This window comes from Piliocolobus tephrosceles, chromosome 6 (assembly GCF_002776525.5).
Source record: "Piliocolobus tephrosceles isolate RC106 chromosome 6, ASM277652v3, whole genome shotgun sequence".
Taxonomy (NCBI): Eukaryota; Metazoa; Chordata; class Mammalia; order Primates; family Cercopithecidae; genus Piliocolobus; species Piliocolobus tephrosceles.
In genome coordinates, this window is record NC_045439.1 from 116,875,287 (window position 1) to 116,894,576 (window position 19,290).

The following is a 19,290-nucleotide window of genomic DNA, read 5'->3' on the forward strand; positions in this document are numbered from 1 at the left end:
AAAGCTAGAGTTTTACAAAGAGAAGGATGTGGGTAGAGGGCACTACACTGCTATTAGCACAGGTACTAAGGTAATACTTATTGAAAATGAATATGTCCATACCGTAGTACTTAAAGCAAATGCTTGAAGAAAATATTGCATTTAATACTTGAATACTTAGGAAAACTGCAGCATCAGAAATGACCACAGGCTGTTGTTATTTATCCATAATTTGGGGATTAGGTAGCACTTCTAGTTATATGATAATTTCTTTAAGACTGTCGTTTAATTGGTGTATATTGATTAGTTTATTACACATATTTTATGTATATAATTATGCATATTGAATGTATGCATAAACATACATTTCTCAACTTTGCCCCATTTTGTGAGTTTTTTTATTTGTTTATTTATAAAAATAATGAAATCTCCTTTTTTTTTTTGAGACGGAGTCTTGCTCTGTTGCCCAGGCTGGAGTGCAGTGGCACCAACTCAGCTCACTGCAAGCTCCGCCTCCCAGGTTCACGCCATTCTCCTGCCTCAGCCTCCTGAGTAGCTGGGACTACAGGTGCCCGCCACCACGCCGGGCTAATTTTTTTTGTATTTTTTGGTAGAGATGGGGTTTCACCATGTTAGCCAGGATGGTCTCGATCTCCTGACCTCGTGATCTGCCCGTCTCGGCCTCCCAAAGTACTGGGATTACAGGCGTTTTAGATAGTCTACCCTTAGTCTCTCCTTAAGCCTTTCCTTAAAATAAGGAGATTTTAATGTGCAGGTATTCTAGAAGAAAATAGTGTAGAATACATGATTTTTACTTTTTTCATTTTTGGTACACTATTTAAAAATATTGTTTAATATTTTCTCTTGAATATTCACAACTTGACATGTATTTTATAGACTCTTAACTCACTGAAGAAAACATAGGCATATTATTTTCAAAGGTGTATGTATTCAAATCTGTATGTATTCCCATAGTACATTTTTAAGACAGCTCCAATTAGGAATTTTTAGTTCTACTTTTACTGTTATCTACTTTGTTTTTAAATGATATACACTTATTCAGATTCAAATTGTCAATCTCTTCAAACACTTTTAGCTTATTGCCTCTGGATTTTACATTTTAACATATTTGTAAAAAATAACTAAAGATTTAAAGAAATTAATCAATGCACTAATCAAGCCTGTCCACTTCACATTTTGTAGAGATAAATTAGCACACTGTTTCAGAACTCAGTATCATCTGTTTTTAAATCTTTAATATTAAAAATAAACTTCCTTTAGTGTTTTCCAGCTCTACGCAGATATTTAAATGGTTTTAAATAAAAACTTTCTATTTGCTGTTAATTTGGATGTCTTTTAAAATTAATTCCTTAACTTTCTCTGATGTCTGACAATCTTTTAGACTTTGGAAATCTTTGATTAGGAAGTACATGTTAAAATAGTCAGTCATTAATTCCACATCAACTTACTGGTTTGTATCTTCCACCAACACTAAAAAATAAAAATAAAAATAAAAAAAAATTGAAGGAAATTAAAACTTTACAATTTAAAAAATAGGAACATCTACCTCCAATGTACACCTGACATTGTTTTGTTTTGTTTTTAGACAGAATCTCACACTGCCACCAGGGCTGGAGTGCAATGGCGCAATCTCTGCTCATTGCAACCTCCGCCTCCTGGGTTCAAGCGATTCTCCTGCCTCAGCCTCCCAAATAACTGGGATTACAGGTGCCTGCCACCATGCCTGGCTAATTTTTTTTTTTTTGTATGTATGTGTATATATATGTATATACATTTAGTAGATACTGGCTTTCGCTATTTTGGCCAGGCTGGTCTCAAACTCCTGACCTTGTGATCTGCCTGCGTTGGCCTCCCAAAGTGCGGGGATTACAGGCGTGAGCCACTGCGCCCGGCCCGTACACCCGGATTTCCAAAAGCACATTTGACTCTTAGGAAGACTCAAGCTGCATTTTAAATGCCATAGAATCTAACTGAGGGTTCTGTAGAGGGCTGATAGGTGGCAGGTTGTGAATGCCACAGCTTTACTGCACTGGCATGATGTAAAACATTATAAAAAATCTATTATTGATATGAGTTTTAAAATTGTAATCAAGTTACCTCCCTTTCTGACCATTTTATACTTAGTTAACAAATATAAATAATATATTAAATATAATAATAGCAATAAATGCAAAAAAAACCCCATAGCCTTTAACTGGGTGTACTTTCCTGGCTTAACACTGCCTAGGAATTTTTCTTTTTTTCCTAACAAACATAGTTTTTCCAGTTTTATTGAGGCACAACTGACAAATAAAAATTATACATATTTGGCCAGGCTCGGGGGTGCACGCCTGTAATCCCATCACTTTGGGAGGCAGAGGTGGGCAGATCATGAGGTCAGGAGTACAAGACCAGCCTGACCAACATGGTGAAACCCCGTCTTTACTAAAAGTACAAAATTTAGCCAGGCATGGTGGTGCATGCCTGTGATCCCAGCTACTCAGGAGGCTGAGGCAGGAGAATTACTGGAACCCGGGAGGCGGAGGCTGTAGTGAGCCGAGACCGCACCATTACACTCCAACCTGGGTTATAGAGAGAGACTCCTTCTCAAAAAACAAACAAAAACAAAACCAAATATATATATATACACACACACACGTATACATATGTATACATATATACACACACACACACATATAAGGTGAACATGATGTTTTGGTATACAGTATGTGTATGTTGTGAAATGATTACTATATTCAAACTAATTAACCTATATACCACCTTACATAGTTGCTTTTTAGTGTGATGAGAATACTTTAGAGTTACTGTCAGGAAATTTCAAGAATTTCTTAATTACTGTACTAAATCGGCTTTCCCTCAAAATTTGAAGAAAATTTTAAATTATGAATATTTTTAGCAAACACATGTAAAGTGTATTATAGAAAAATAACTTGTATTTTTACTATCAAGATTTATATTGACTTTTTAACTCATCGGATGAGTAATTATGAAAGAAGTAGATTTAAAAATTATTTTTTGACTGGGCAAGGTGGCTCATGCCTGTAATCCCAGAACTTTGGGAGGCCCAGGCGAGTGGATCACGAGGTCAAGAGATTGAGACTATCTCGGCCAACCTGGTGGAACCCAGTCTTTACTAAAAATAAAAGTATTAGCTGGGTTGGTGGTGTGCGCCTGTAGTCCCAGCTACTTGGGAGGCTGAGGCAGGAGAATTGCTCGAACCCGGGAGGCGGAGGTTGCAGTGAGCCGAGATCCCGTCACTGCACTCCAGCCTAGGCGATAGAGCAAGACTCCATATATATATATTATATATATATATATATAAATATATAAAATAATGAACAATTATTTTTACTTTACAAAGGCTATATAAAAAAGTCAAAGACAGCCAGACATGGTGGCTCACATCTGTAATCCCAGCACTTTGGGAGGCCGAGGCGGGCAGATCACCTGAGGTCAGGAGTTGGAGACCAGCCTGACTAACATGGAGAAACAAGGTCTCTACTAAAAATACAAAATTAGCCAGACGTGGTGGCACATGCCTGTAATCCCAGCTACTCGGGAGGCTGAGTCAGGAGAATTGCTTGAACCCAGGAGGCAGAGGTTGCGATGAGCCAAGATCGACCATTGCACTCCAGCCTGGGTAACAAGAGCAAAACTCTGCCTCAAAAAAAAAAAAAAAAAAAAAAAAAAAAAAAGTCAAAGACACAAAAATTACTAGTATTTGCTTATATTGAAAGGGTTGGGTGATTAATAAAGTACAGAGTTGATGAAGAAGAATGCAAAATTTTGGAGAAGAAATTATGGAAATAAGTATTTGATTGCTTGTCCTTAATTTTCAAAATTTTGATTTAGGTCTATTTTAAATTAAAAAATAGAAAGATCTAAATATAGACCTGGAGACAGAGAGCTAGATGCTTGAATTTTAAGTTATGACTGATGTTGACATACAGTAAAATTTTATTGATTTAAATTTCTCTTTATCTTTCTCTTAAGAGGAATATTGCTCTTTCTGTGTTATCAGAACATTCTAGAGAGGTGACGGATGAGTGCTTGTTGTGTGTTAGGACTCATTATTAGCAGTATCTTTTCATAAACATGTATTTCATTTTGTTTTACCAAATCCAAATCCTTCTGTCAGTAGTACCAGCTATTGCTAAATTGAGACAAATATGTTATTCAACCCTGGACTCTGGAAGCTAAGTAACTAATTTTTAAGATGATCGATTACTATAGAATCTAAATTTTTGCCCAAATTATGTTTTTATAAAGGTTTTCTCAAATTAAATGTTCTAGGATAAACCTCAGAGGAAAGACAAAACTCATGCAAAAGTTATTTTTTCTATATTGGTTATAAAACAATAATTTTAAAATCATGTAATTTGGTAGAATAATTCTTATAACATTATTAGACAAAATATTTTCAATATTGATAACGTCTCACAATAAATGTTTCTGAAAAGTTATTATATATATAGAGGTATCAAAATAACTCATTGAGCTATAAAGTACTAATACAATTTTTGATATCAAATTCTAGTTTTTAAATTACTGACTCTTTCAAAACTTTCTTGATTCCGAAGTCACATCTTCCATTTTCTATTTGCATTGCTAAAGTTTAATTTATGCCAAGCACTAAGTACTTTGCATGTATTAACTAATTTATAGTTCTGATACTCTGTAACTTATGTTCAATTATCATCCCCTTTTGCAGATGAGGATATTGAAAACAGGTGAATAACTTGCCACATTTGGAGACCCAGAAAGTTATCCCTTACAACTGCTAGCATTGTATTTTCTAGTTTAAAGACGAGGCCAGTCTCATCGCTTATATTAAGGAATGGAGAATTTTATGGCATAATCCACTCACCAAATCCTTCTGTCAGTAGTCCTAATAAGTAACAGTTATTGGTATTTACTAAAGTGCCACTGTGTATGAGTCTTAGAGAGAAGTCCTGGCCTGGAAGGATGCAAAGATAGACTGTCCTTAAGGAAATCTAGACACTTAAAGAGAAGAGAGATGTGTTCACCAATAGATATACGAGCAAAATATTGTGATAACACAGAGAAAATTAAAAAAAAAAAATCTGAGATGGTTAAAGGGAGTGAGGAGAGAAGAAAGGCAATCAATGTTAAGAGGGTCTGGCATAAAAATTGAGATAACGTGCATATTTGACATCAATCAGAGCATTTTTTTTAAAACAAGAAAAGTAGAGCAACAATAAGAAATATGAACATTTATGTTAATTAAATTCTTATTTGTCTTCCAAAGGACAAGGGTCAATGAAACTAAAGATAATTCCTTTCCCTATCCTTGAATACATTCACATAAATACCCAAAGAGAAATAAAAATTGCCGTTACTTAAGATGAGCCAGGGCATTCATCGTTTTAGGTTAATTCACAGGACAGGGACAAGCTGCATACCATCAGGTAGAGTGGGTGAGGCATTTCTAGTATACAGACAAGACCTGTGGAGAATCTCCAGCCTGTAGGACACTCAGATGTCAAACTGAAGGGTTAGAAGTTTACTTGAAGTCCAAAGAGTGGAGCGTAACTACTTTCTGCTTTGTTAGGGTGTGGAAGGTGGTTTGCTGAAGTAATAAATCTAGAAGTCGTTAGTCCCATTCCTTCCAGTTTTGTGTATATGATGATAGTAAATTAAATTTAAAACTTATTATTACAGATCCTCTTTGAAGTAGTGTTTGTGGGTTTTTAAAATAACTTCAGCATTAGCCTACAGAAAAAATAATGTAAGTTTTTTTTACCTTAACTTTGAGAAAGATTTTTTTTAATAAAACTTAAAAAAAAATCATCTATTTACTTTCCAAATGGATTGAGGAAAACTTATTTAAAAAGATGTGTACACAAAAAGGTTTATTTATTTATGTTTTATGAGTAAGGGCACCAGGACCAACAATCACCAGTGGTTTGGATCTGTGTCGCCACCCACATTTCATGTTGAATTGTAATCCCCATTGTTGAAGGTGGGGCCTGCTGGGAGGTGATTGGGTCATGGGAGTGGATTTCCCCATTTGTGCTGTTCTCACGATAGTGAGTGAGTTCTTATGTGATCTGGTTGTTTAAAAGCATGTAGTACGTCTCCCCTCACTTGGTCTTACTACCGCTCCAGAGATGTAAGAAGAGCCTGCTTCTCCTTTGCCTTCTGCCATGAATGTAAGGTTCCTGAAACCTTCCCAGAAGCTGAACAGAAGCTGCTATGCTTCCTGTACAGCTTGCAGAACCGTGAGCTAATTAAACCTCTTTTCTTATAAATCACCCAGTCTCAGGTATTTACAGCAGTGTGAGAATGGACTAATTAACAACCAGCTATCCACCTACCAAAAAGTTATACTTCCAAAATTCCTTGATGTCAGTTCTGCACTAAGAGCAATCAAGTTGCCCTGCATGTATCACCCACAGCAGCAGCTTTTTTTTCTTCAAAAGTCTTTTAGAATACAGAAAAAAAAATGTTTTTTTGAAGTCGAAAATATATGATTACAGTAGCAAATATATTAACTGTGATTAAACCCACACATAGAAATTCCTGGCAGCCAGTAACAAGGTAAACAGGATGGATTTTATAACTCCTATAATCTTTTAAAAGATGTGGATTACTTTTTCAAAGGAAAAAAATTGTGTGTAAGGGACATTGAACAAAATATGTAGATAGTTTTATATGGTTTGTCCTACGTAGACTCTAGATAAAACTCAAGGACATCACCTCAAAATTCTAATACTTGTAAATTATTTGCAATATTTTTACTTGTCTTTTTTTGGTAAATAATTTGTAAACCATTTACTTAGGAAATCTATTATTGTGGGAGGCTTAGTGAATGTGGCCCAAGTTTACAGCTTTCTGGTTTAATTTACTGTGAGGTAGTTCTTAGTCTATCAGACAAACTACTCATACACTCCTCTAAATATTATATTTTCTACCACTTAGAGCTTTTGAAGGGAAACTAGATAGGAGAGTGTGTTTATATCACTAATAACACACAGTTTGCATATAAGTTCTGTGTTAGGAATTAAAAATGTCGAGCTTGCAAAGGTTTATTGTAGCAGTATAAAGTGCAGCTGTAGAAACAAAATGCCAAGGTTCAAATGCAAGATTTGCCCTCTTTTTAGTTGCAGTATTTTAGCGCCTATGCATCCTCTTCTACAAAATGGAGGTGATACTAGAGACAACTATAAGTTCTAGGCAATGATTAAATGCATATATCACACCTAATCAGCGCCATCTAATTGAGTGCTTTTATTGTCTCAGACGAGATAAGTTTCACATGCTGTTATGACATGAGTCAGACTGAATTCTTTTTGTAGGGAAGAGCTCCCTCCTGTACAGAAGTGAGTAAAAGCCCTGAGGGCTTATCTTTTCCTTTAAGAAGTAGCTTGTGAGCTTATCAAATTCCTGAAGATGCATTTGAATAAAAGTATAATTACACATCAAAGTATAGGACAGAAATAATTTTATACTGACACTTTCAGGGTAAGCCATCTACCTCAGCCATGAGGGAACTATAGTTTTGAAATATTTGACTTTAAATTGTATCAAAATTACCAGCTAAACTAGCAAAAGTTAGTCTTTTAATCCATTTCTAGAAACTTTAAAGAAATTGATGTACTGGAGTAAGTAGTTTAATTTAGGAAATACCAATTTTAGGTTTGGCAGAGTTGATATCACAAATGATTGAGTTAGCTATTACAGAACCAATGACGTGTGTATATAAACACACATGCATTGTGTATATAGATACACATATGTTGGTGTATATATGTGTGTGTGTATATATGTGTATATATGTGCCATATATATATATATGTACGTGTGTGGGTGTGCTTGTGTGCATGTATGTATGGAGATTTATCACATAAATTAACTCACACAGTTATGGAGACCAAGAATTATCATGATCTGCTGTCTGCAAGCTAGAAAGTTGGTGGTGTAAATCATTCTAAGTGTGAAGGCCTGAGAACTGGGGGGCTAATGGTATAAGTCCTGGCCTGAGTCCAAAAGCTCAGGAGCTTGGAATGCTGATATCTGAAGGGAGGAGAAGATGGATGTCTCATCTTAAGCAGAGAGAGCAAATTCGTCCTTCCTCCACATTTTCTTCTATTTGGGACCACAGTGGACTGGATGATGCCCACCCACACTGGTGAGAAAGGATCTTTTTTACTCAGTCTGCTGATTTAAATGTTAATCTCTTCTGGAAACACCATCACAAACACATCCAGAAATAATGTTTTACCAGCTGTCTGGGCATCCCTTAGTACAGTTATGTTGATATATAAAATTAACCCTCACAGCTATAACAAGGCAAGAGCTTGTGAAATCTAAAGATTTGAAGAGCCAGGAAAAGGATAATTAAGTCTATTTTATGACCTTTCAGTGAGGCTACTTAAAGCATTTCAGGAATATGGGAATGGATCTCATTGTAAACATGGCTTAGGTGAGAAAAGAGGCAATACCACTGAACATAGAGTACCTCTGTATATTTCCTAGTAGGTCCACTGGAGAACCCAGTCACTCAGCAGATTCTTCTTTCTTTCTGGACTGAACTGCTCACAAAACTTAGGGGCACAATCATTAATTAATAAGCACTGTCGATGGTAGATTTTTTAATTGTCTGATATAATCTCCTTTCTGAAGTTGCCTGCTGTGACCTAATTAACAATAAGAAGAAAATCATTATATCTCTGTTTACTAAGCATAGATTTTTAATGATTGCCATGTTTTATCTGTCTTTAATTTGAGTCAACCCATTGGACCTAGAACATATTCAAAAGCTATTCTCAGGCACTAGGATCCAAAGGAATTCAGTAAGTATTAACTATTATTTGAGTCTGATTGAGAGCAACTAAGGAAAATTCTAAATCATCTATTGAAATATTCTTTGAATATGATAAATAATTTGATGTTTAAACAAGAAAGACTTTGGGTGGATGGCAGAAGGAAGAGTGGAGTAAGGAACTCCAAAAATTCACTCCTGCATCAAGGAATAAAGACATGGGCAAAAATGGTCTAAATATCTTTTTTAGAACTCTGAAAATTACCTAAAGACTTGCAACAATCCAAGACACATCTATTAAAGAAAAATGGCTGAATCTGGGTAAGAACAACAAACTTTGTGGTATTTTAATTTATCCTAATTCTACCCCTCTTTCTCCAGCTCTGCACTAGCTTTGCAAGCCAGCAGCCCCAAAATCACAATGAAAACAAGGCATTTAGCAGTCACCAGAAGGGTCACAATGGGTTGATGCCTTTTCAAAACTCCATTCTCAGAGAATTGTCATCATTTGAGTTATCTTGCTGTTCTCTGAAACTCTCCACTTGTGGGTAGGGTTTGTCTATATGTGAGGCAACTCAGAAGTCACTCTGAACAAAGCACTTTTTTTCCCCTGGGAGAAAACTATCAGTTGCAATTATTTGATATTACCTCTGTCTGAGGCAGCAATAATAGTTGGAGCAAACAAGAAGCTTGCCAAAGACACAGCTAGAGATGAGATGTCTGTAGAGCACTTTGAAAAGCTTCTACAAATTCCTGGGAATCAAGGAGTCCACAGGGCTACGTATATGCCCAGGAAACACCTAAAAAGGCCCTAACCTCTCATCTCTGCCTGACCCTGAGGCTCTGTTAAAACAGAAAGTGAAAGCTAAAGCAGAATTGAAAACTGACCAGCTGAACACTTAAGGGATGGACCAACATGTACACAGAGTGTCTCAGCAAAGACTGGAAGACATATTGCTTTCAGGGATTTAAGGAAATCTCTGTCCAGTCATTAGCCAACCACTAAGCTAACAAATGACAGAAAAAACAGAATACAAATTTTAAAGGATCAGAATTAGTTCTGGAAAGTCACTGAAAAAATATATTAGAACAGCAACAGCAAGAATAATAAACCGTGGGATAGAGAATCTGATTTACAGAATTGTCACATTATATTATTGCAGATGTCTAGGTTTCAAGAAAATAACTGCGAGGCATGTGAAGAAACAAGAGTATGATTCATGCACAAGAATAAAAGCAGTCAATAAAACCTGCCACTGAGGAAATACAGATGTTGGATTTACTATGCAAATACTTTAAATTAGCAATTTAAAAGACATTCAAAGAACAAAAGGAAAATATGCATAAAGAACTAAAGAAAAGTATTAGAATGGCATCTTATCAAATAGATATCAATAAAAAGAAATTATAAAAAGACACAGATATTCTAGAATTAAAAATTAAAGAAATTAAAATGAGAAATTCACTAAAGGGCTTAGTAGCAGACTTGAGATGGCAAAAATAAAATTTAGTGAACTTGAAGATAGGTCAATTGAGATTATCCAAATCCAAGAACAAAAGAATGAAGAAAAATAAACAAAAATCTCAGAGACCCAAGGGATAGAACCAAGCATACCAAAAGTTAAATAGGAGGTCCAGAAGCAGGGGAGAGACAGAAAGGAGCAAAAAGAATACTTGAAAAAATAATGGCCAAAAATGTCCTAAGTTTGATGAAAAACAATAATCTGCGTAACTATGAAGCTCAATGAATTCCGCTTAGGATGAACTCAAGAAGATCCACACCTAGATGCAACATAATCAACTTCAAAAGCTAAATAAAGAATCTTGAAGGCAGCAAATCAAAGTGACTTTTTATGTCCACAGGATCCTCTTGTTATTACCTTTATGTGCAAGTTACCTCTTGTAACAGACAATTTCTCAACAGAAATCACGTAAGTCAGAAAAGAGTGAGATGACTGACTCAAGGTGCTGAAAGAATACAACTGTCAAATGAGAAATCTGTATCCATCAAAGCTACCCTCCAAAAATGAAGGGAAAGTTAACATATTCTAAGATGAACAAAAACTGAGAAAACATACCGCTAGCTGACTTGCCCTAAAATAAATAATGAAGGAAGACATTTAGGCTGAAATGAAACTAGACAGTAACTTAACTCTACAAGAATAAATAAAGGGCACTGGTAAGTATAACTGCATAGCTAAGTGTAAATGACAATAATAATGCAGTTTTTAAATTTGTGGCTCATTTTTAATTCTATCTAATGTACAAAGAAAACTACATGAAACAATAATTATAAATCTGTGTTGACGGGCATATAATGTTTGAAAGTTAAATTATACAACAATAGCACAAAGGAGCAGGGAGTGAATGGAACTACACAGAGCAATTTTTTGTGTACTATTGAAATTAACTTGGTATCAATAAGAAATAGATTATTATAAGTGAATATGTTAATTGTAAATTCCAGGATAGCCACTAAGAAAATAAATATAAAAAATATAGTAAAAGAAATGACATTGGATTTAAATGGTACACTAGAAAATACCTATTGACACAAAAAATATTCTTATAATAGAGAAATAGAGTAATAGAGAAATGAAAAAAGATGTGATATGTAGACATAAGACATAAACAAATAGTAAAATGCCATATGTAATAATAAAATATGAGTAATTACATTAAATGTAAATGAATTCAATTCTCAAATCACAAGGCAGAGATTGGCAGACTGGATTAAAAAATACAATCCAACTATATGCTGTCTATATGACACATGATGTTAAAAAGGTTGACACAAAGAGGTTAAAAGTGAAAAGAATGGGAAAAATACTGACGGAACTGAAGAGAGAAATCGACAATTCATCAATACTAGTTGGAGACTTTAATACCCCAATTAGAGTAATGTGTATAACACAGACATAAGACCAACCAGAAAATAGAATGCTTGAACAAAACAATAAACCAAGTAGACTTAACAGGCATCTTACATAACAAAACAACATGTAACAATGGCAGAAGGCACATTCTTTTCAAGTGTGTATAAAACCTTCTCCAGGACAGTCTATGTATTATAAGAATTTTCAATAAATCACCAAATACTGAAATTATACAGAGTGTTCTATGATCACAAAGGGGTGACATTTGAAATCAACAATGGATAAAAATGTGGGAAATTCACAAATATGTGGAAATTAAACAACAAAATTCTAAATAATAACTGGGTCCAAGAAGAAATCACAAGGGAGTTATAAAGTACTTTGGGATGAACGAAAATGAAAACACAATACACTGAAACTTGCGGGGTACTGTTAAGGCAGTGCTTAGTGGGAAATTCATAGCTATAAACATCTATATTAAAAGTGAACAAAGATTTAAAATCAATAACCTAATGCAGGAACAGAAAACCAAATACCACATGGTCTCACTTATAGGCAGGAGCTAAGCATTGATTACACATGGACGTAAAGACGGGAACAATAGACTCTGGGCACTGGTGACTTTTAGAGGTGAGAGGGCCAGAGGAGTCAAGGGTTGAAAAACTACTCATTGGGTACTATGCTCACTACCTGGGTGATGAAGGGATTATTCATATACATATCACCCATGTAACGAACCTGCACAGGTACTCTTTGAACCTAAAATACAAGTTGAGGAGAAAAATAAAATCTAAAAAAAAAAAAAAAAAAAAAAGGTAAACTAAGCCAAAAGTGAGTAGAATGAAGTAAATAATAAAGATTAGGGTGAAAATTCATGAGTTAGGGAATAAAAAAGAAATAAGAAAAATCAATGTGACTAAAAGTTGGTTCTTAGAAAATGACAAATCTGGCAAATCTTTAGATAGCCTGAAGAAGAAAATAGACACAAGACTCAAATTACCAAAATAAGGAATGAAAGAGGAGACATTACAACTAACATTACAGAGAGAAAAAGGATCTTAAAGGAGTACTGTGAACAATTGCCTGTGGACAAATCAGATAACCTACATTAATTGAGTAAATTCTTAGGAAATCATGACCTACCAAAAACTATATAGGGAAGAAATAGAAAAATCTGAGTAAATCAATAAGTAAGGATATTGAGTTATTGATTTAAAAAAAAACTGCCATTTAAAAAACATCCACATCCGAATGGGCTCACTATGAATTGTACCAAACATTTAAGGAAAAATTAACACCAGTCCTTTTCAAACTCTTCCAAAAATAGAGGAGGAACCACTTTCCAATTCATTGTGTGAAGCCATTATTACTCTGACACCAACACCAGAAAAGAACATCACAAGAAAAGAAAATTACTGACCAATATTCCTTATGAATATAAACACAAAAATCCTCAGCAAAACAGTAACAAACCTAATCCAGCAACATATACAACAGATTATACACAATGACCAAGTGGAATTTATCCTAGGCATACAAGGTTTGTTTAACAGTCAAAAATAAATCAATCTAATACTTCATATTAATTGAATAAGGGACAAAAGCCACATGATCCCTTCAGCAGGTAACGGAAAAGCATTTGACAAAATCCAAATCCTTTTACAAGAAAACATTTCACAATCTAAGAATAAAAGGGATTTTTTTTCATCTATAAAAAGGCACTAATGGGAAAGACATCTGTAAAAAACCACAACTAACATAATACTTAATGTTGAAGTAATGAATGATCCTAAGATCAGACAAAACGTTAGGATCCACTCTCATCACTGCTGTTCAATTTTTCGCTTGAGGTTCTAGCCGGAGAAACTAGACAAAGGCAATAAATAAAACACATGAAGACTGAAAAACATGAGGCGATCTGTATTCACAGATGACATGATCTTCTATGTAGAAAATACTAAGGAATTCACAAACATAAAACTGTTCAGTTCAGCAAGGTTTCAGGATGCAAGAATGATATACAAAAATTACTTGTATTTGGTTGGGCATGTTGGCACACACCTCTAATCCCAGCATTTTGGGAGGCCCAGGGAGGTGGATCACCTGAGGTCTGGAGTTTGAGGTCAGCGTGGCCAACATGGTGAAACCCTGTCTCTACTAAAAATACAAAAATTAGCCATCTCTGGTGGCTCGTGCTTGTCATCCTATCTACTTAGGAGGCTGAGGCAGGAGAATCTCTTAAACCTAGGAGGTAGAGGATGCAGTGAGTTGAGATCATGCCACTGCACTCCAGCCTGGGCGACAGAGCCAGACTCTGTCTCAAAGAAAAAAAAATGTCTTTATTTACACTTGCAGTTAACCTTCCAAATGAAATTAAGAGAACAGGCTGGGCACGGTGGCTCACGCCTGTAATTCCAGCACTTTGGGAGGCGTGGCGGGTAGATCACGAGGTCAGGAGATCAGACCATCCTGGCTAACGCGGTGAAACCCCATCTCTACTAAAAATACAAAACAAAATTAGCTGGGCGTGATGGTGGGTGCCTGTAGTCCTAGCTACTCGGGAGGCTGAGGCAGGAGAATGTGTGAACCTGGAGGCGGAGCTTGCAGTGAGCCGAGATCACGCCACTGCACTCCAGCCTGGGCTACAGAGCCAGACTCCATCAACAAACAAACAAACAAACAAACAAACAAACAAAATTGAATTTCTAATGGCATCAAAAGTAATGAAATGCTTACTAACAGGTTTAAGAAAAGTGCAAAACATACACTTAAAAAAATAAGAAACATTAAAAAAATTTACACCAATCTTTTATGAACTATTCCAAAAATAGAAGAAGAGGGAATACCTTCCAATTCTTCTATGTGGCCAGTATTCCTCTGACACCAAAATCAGACAGGACTATCACAAGGAAAGAAAATTACAGACCAATATTGCTTATTAATATAAACACAAAAAGTCGTCAGTAAAATAGTAACAAACCTAATCCAACTGTCAATACAGAAAATTATGTTATCTATGAATACATCAAAGACCTAATAAATTAAAGACCTAAAAAATGGAAAGACATTCTGTGCTAATAGATTTGAATATAATATTATTAAGATGGCAATACTCCGTAAACTATTTTACAGATTTAATACAATCTGTATCAAAACTATCAAATGAGAGCTGTTTTTTTTTTTTTTAGGAAATTAAAAGCTAAAGTTTATACAATAGAATATTATTCAGCTATGAAAAGAAATGAAGCTTTGATACATGCTACAAGATAGATGAACCTTGGCAACATTATGCCAAGTGAAAGAAGTCAGATATCAAGGCCATGTATGATATGATTCCATTGATATGAGATGTTGAAAATAGGCAAATCCTATTAGTGGTTGCCAGATATTGGGAGAATAAAGCATGGGAAGTGAGTTCTAATTGGTGAAAGGTTTATTTTTGGGTGAAAAAATGATTGGAATTAGATAGTGATTGTGATTGCATAAATTTGTACATATACTGACATCTATTAATGTGTAAAATTTTAAAGAGTAAATTTGCTGGTTTATGAATTATAATTTAAATGAATTAATGAATGAGTTGAATCACTAAAAAATTTCCACCAACCTTTGACTGCCATTTCATATCTGTTTTCTGACAACTAGTAATTAATAATAAAATATAATTATTTGAGTCACAGGTGACTACAAATGACAGTATATACTAAGTCTTCTATGTGCTAGACTAAATATTACATTTATTTTAATTGGGAATTGACATGATACAATTCTAAGAAGAATGTCTTGTGCTTAATCAGCATTTTTTTACATCACTGAATTGTTAAAATTCTTTAAAGCTTTTATTTTTAAGTTTTGGGAAAAATTTATTTTTGTAACTATCTTTTTCATTAGCCCAATTATTCCTGGTAAGGGCATCTTCAGGGCTACTCTAAGCCCAATAATAGAAAACAAAACAAAACAAAATTCTGTATAAAACAATACTTACCTCATTATTAAACTCTAAGCTAAATTTAAATGTAGTCATTCTGATAGATTAAGTTCATATTTTGACGGTAATGATTCATTGCCCTTTTATAGCAATTAGGGGTAGCCATGAACTATTTCATGTCATCAGGGAACTCAATTATTGTGGCCAATTATTTGCCAAATGTTAGTGACTTTTCTGTGTATTTGCGTAAGGAAGTATCATGTCGTGTTTGGAATTGAAATGCCTTTTTCTAGTCGGATGATAGTATTGTGCAGTAGGCATTTATGGACTTTTTGGTAGATTAATGTGGAATACGGCAATATAATACATCTATACAACAACACATTTCTAGATGAAGCAAGCACTTCTGTTGATTTTTGTGCATAGTAGCTTGTATTAGAGCTGGTAGATCAAATGAAACGTTCCCTTGATCTGGATGTTTTCTAACAATGCCAAATTAAACAAATTCAAGAGAATTTTTTTATCTGTACTCCTAATCAAGGCAAAGTTTTTAACTTACAAACCTGAAGGTTTTCCTCTGTGAATTCATGTTTACCCTTGTTTACTTACAGAGTGACCTGTTGGTGGATATAGTAGATATTTCATAACTATAGAGACTATTAATACTAATTCATCAGAAACAGTGTATTTATTATTGTCGCTGAATATATGCTTAATATAATTTAAATAGTAATACTATGTCAAACATTTGTTGAAATCTTTTTCAAAGTGTTTTGCACGTGTTGATGTCTTAAAGGTGATGTAATTAAGTTACAGAGAGGATAAGTAAGTTGCCTGATGTCACCCAGACCATCAGCTAGTAAGCACTTGAGCTGAAGTTAAAATTTCAGTAGTTTGACTTCAGAGGCTATTCTCTTAACTACTTTGTAATACCATTTCTCAATTTAAAAAAAAGTTGGATACATTATTATGTACTACTTACTTTGGTGAAGGAATAGGGGAAATATTAGGCTGAAAGGGTTACTGAAAGATGGAAGTTCTGTGATTATTTGTGAATTTCCATAGTTATCAGCCCTTAGTGTGACAGCCATTCCCTACCTCCAGTAACAGGACTTGAATATATAGAAGTCATATCTGGTATGTCAGGCATTTGGTCAACCACAGACTCAAATATTAGCAGACGTTATCTGGTATGAGTATTAGTAAGAACAGATTTTCCTCTGCCTTACAAATTATTCCACCCAAGCATCCCAACCAAGAGAGAAGAATGAACCAGCACTTCATGACACCTAGGGAAGGGCCATGCTATTGTATTTTCAAACGGAAACTTTTATCTTAACAAATATATGTGATTAATCCTTTTGCAAAATGGATTTAATTCCAAAAACTCTATTCTTTTAATACAAAAGTAGGTTTTTACCATACTTTGCAATAATTTGACATTCTAGGAATATGAGCTATGTTGACTCTGGATATACAAATTGTAGCTTAAGAAACACAAGATTCCACTCCACACCCATTAGATTGACTAATATCAAACAAGCACACAGAACAGAACTAGTCACCAGAGTTGGTGACACTGGAGAAATTGGGACCCGTGTGCACTATTGCTGGGATACAAAAGGGTGCAGCAAACTGTGGAAAACAAATAATGGTTCCTCAAAAAATTAAAAACAGAATTATTATATAGTCCAGCAATTCTGCTTCTGAATATATACCTAAAATAATTGAAAGAAGGGGCTCAAAAAGATTATTGTACACCCATGTTCATTGCAGCATTATTTGAAATAGCCAAAGGGTGGAAGCAACCAAATAGTCCCTGATGTATTAATGAGTAAAGTGTGGTATATACTTTATACACAATCAAATATTATAATCAAATATTATTCAGCATTTAAAAAAAGTAAATTCTGACATAGTTTACAACATGTTCGAACTTTGATGGTGCTATACTAAGTGAAATAAGCCAGTTACCAAAGGACTAATATTGTATTATTCCACTTATATGAAATACCTAGAGTTGTTAAATTCATAGAGATAGTCTTATGGTGGTTGTCAGGTACTTAAGGAAAAGGTAATGGGAAGTTATTGTTTAGTGGGGATAGAGTTTTAGTTTTTTAGGAGAAAGAGTCGAGATAGATGGTGATGATAGCTGCGTAAGAATGTGAATGTACTTAATACACTAAACTGCACACTTAAAATGATTAAAATAGTAAACTTTTCATTGTATGTATTTTACCACAAGAAATAAGATGCAAGTTTAAAAAAAGGAAATTTAGGATTGTGTGATAAGTATCATCTCCTGTGCAGAATATGCTTTATTTCACTGCTACCACCATGATCCAAGCTACCTAGATCAATCTCTTACTGCATTACTTTTATTGTCTTGTACTTTAGGGTGACCATATATTTGTCATTCATACTGGGGCACTTTTGAGAGTGAAAAGGTACACTATTAATAATTATGTGAAGACAACTGGCATAAACTTGATTGCACTAATCTCAACAGAGAAGCCATAGTGGTCTTTGAAAAATATCACATTGTATTCTACTGAAAACCCCCATCACCCACCTATTTTCCCAAGTGGCTAATGACTACAATATTGGACAGTGCTGATCTAGATAATTTAGATACCTGAGCTTTCTATTTTTTCCTCAAACATTGGGCAATTTCCCCTCTTTAGAAGGTTTGATAGCTTTCATAGTTTAGAGCTAATACGTAAGTTCTATGAGAGCAGGAAACGAACTGTTTATTCTCTGCTACATCCCAGGCACTTAGTCCAGTGACTGGGATGAGGCAAGGACTTCATAAAAGAAGTATTCAAGGAAACTATGATTTTTGCCTTAAACCAGAAAACTGTTTAGAAATTCAACACATAATTTGAGAAATTATATTCTGGAATCATAGTTTTTTAATTTCTAATTTATCTGATAAATATTGTGATAGGTAATGTAGAAATGTTTGAACCCAAAGATAAACAAGTAGACATTAGTGTATTATGATTATTAGTGTATTAAGATTATGTCAATGTAACTGATGCATCCTGTTGGAAAAATGAACAGAATTTTTGAACTTTGTCTTTTCTTATCCACTACTGAGTTGTTAATTTTGTGCTATTTTTTTTATGAACCAGAGCTATCCATTATATTGGCTTTTACTTAAAATATGTTTATCATCTGGGTCATATTTTACCATTCACCACCCGTTGTTACTTTCAATTTTGGGGAGGTAGGTGAAGTGAGAAAGGAGAATATTGATGGCGTTCAGGGCTCACAAACAGGTGCAAAGAAATACTTTGTGAAATCATGCTCCCTTTCTTCATCTTTATTTAACTGGGCTCATGTGAGGAATGTTTAAAGCTGTGTGTGTGTGTGTGTGTGTGTGTGTGTGTGCGTGCATGTGCATGAAAGAGGGAGAGAGAGAAAAAAATGCATGACAGTGCTTACCTATGAAAGTGAGAACATGAGAGTATGGTACAGAAACGTCTAGCATTCTGACTATATTATATCATAAGCAAATCAGGAGTTGTGTCTGTATTTTGTTTATTTCTGCATACTTCACAGTGCCAAGCCCTCAGTAGTCTCTCAGAAAATTTATTCTAAAAAAGAATGCATTCCCAATTAGCATTTGTTATCAACCAGCAGCAACCAAAATTACATTTTGATAACAATATGTGGATATTGCCCAAACAAGCAGATTT

The 19,290-nt window shown here is 34.7% G+C and overlaps 1 non-coding gene across 1 annotated transcript; it reads right to left on the bottom strand.

The window, feature by feature from the left end:
* Positions 1 to 6,299: 6,299 nt before the first annotated feature.
* On the bottom strand, positions 6,300 to 6,433 carry LOC111552960. Its single transcript, XR_002734788.1, has one exon. It is a non-coding gene; the product is annotated as a U11 spliceosomal RNA (small nuclear RNA).
* Positions 6,434 to 19,290: the final 12,857 nt, after the last annotated feature.